We start from the raw sequence: 1,165 nt of genomic DNA, 5'->3' as shown, positions 1-1,165 counted from the left end.
ATATGTAGTTAAATATGTTTATTTTAGTTTGAATTTTAGAGAATACATTTAAATATAATTTTAAGTTAATTTTTGTCCAACTCTCAGCGAAATATATAACTTACCATGCATTGTAGCCTCTTGTTGAGGTGCGACCAGTGGAAGGCAATGAGTTCTTTTTGAAGGTGTTTTGTGAACAAAGGCCTGGTGGATTTGTGAGGTTAATGGAGGCAATGAGCTCCTTGGGGCTAGAGGTCACCAATGCTAATGTTACCACCTTCAAGGCTCTTGTACTTAATGTTTTCAGAGTGGAGGTAATTTCTTACCTTAGAATAACTACTGCATAAATTTATATTTAAAATAAACAATTAATTACTTTAATTTTTGGTATAGAAAAGAAATAGTGAAGGAGTTCAAGCAGAGCAACTGAGAGATTCATTACTGGAAGTGACGAGAGAAGCAGGAGGAGAATGGATGGAAATAGTCTCTAATGATATCATGAAAGATTTTCACCACCACCATGGTCGCCTCAATGACCAATACCATCTTCATTGATTGCATATCTATGAGTTATTGTGGTATTGAATGTTTATTTGCCTCAATAAGTAGTGAAATTATGTTTGATGTAATGTAATTGTTAAGGAGAGAATAGTTTATAATATCACAAGTTTAGATTGGTTTCCCCATAAGATTTTATTAAAGGGAGCTAAGTGGATGTTGTGGTTACATGCATATTTATTTTTGTAATGATCATTTTGTGTTGCATGAATTTTATTGTATCAGAACACGTAAAGGGAATGTAGCTTTTCACATTCATGGAAATGTTTGTTGGAAATCAAAGGCTATCTTGATAGGAGGAATGCTAAGAAAGAAGATGAACACAACTTAAAAGTGTCACTTTCATTTCACTATATTTTCTTCTTGATGATTCAATTTCAAGCTCATCGCATCTTTTTATACTAATGATCACCCTCATTAGGATTGTGTCCACACAATTCAATCTTATAGCTACTATTGAATCTTTAGAATATTCTTCTATCTTTTGTTACAAAAGTCATTAATTACATATTATAGAATTTTTTATATCACTCTTTTAAATTATTTCTCTATAACATTTTAAGACTTTTTTTTAGAAAATTCTTAGAGTTTTCTAAAGAAAATTCTAGATTATGGGCTCAATTAAAGC

The 1,165-nt window shown here is 31.2% G+C and overlaps 1 long non-coding RNA gene across 1 annotated transcript; it reads left to right on the top strand.

Annotated features, from left to right (window-relative positions):
* The first annotated feature begins 117 nt into the window (after window positions 1-117).
* Window positions 118-791, top strand: LOC110034911. Its single transcript, XR_002295105.1, has 2 exons — window positions 118-293; window positions 373-791. It is a non-coding gene; the product is annotated as an uncharacterized LOC110034911 (long non-coding RNA).
* The last annotated feature ends 374 nt before the right edge of the window (window positions 792-1,165 follow it).

Source organism: Phalaenopsis equestris, unplaced genomic scaffold (genome assembly GCF_001263595.1).
Source record: "Phalaenopsis equestris unplaced genomic scaffold, ASM126359v1 Scaffold194546, whole genome shotgun sequence".
Classification (NCBI taxonomy): domain Eukaryota; kingdom Viridiplantae; phylum Streptophyta; class Magnoliopsida; order Asparagales; family Orchidaceae; genus Phalaenopsis; species Phalaenopsis equestris.
This window is presented reverse-complemented; position numbering and strand designations above follow the sequence as displayed.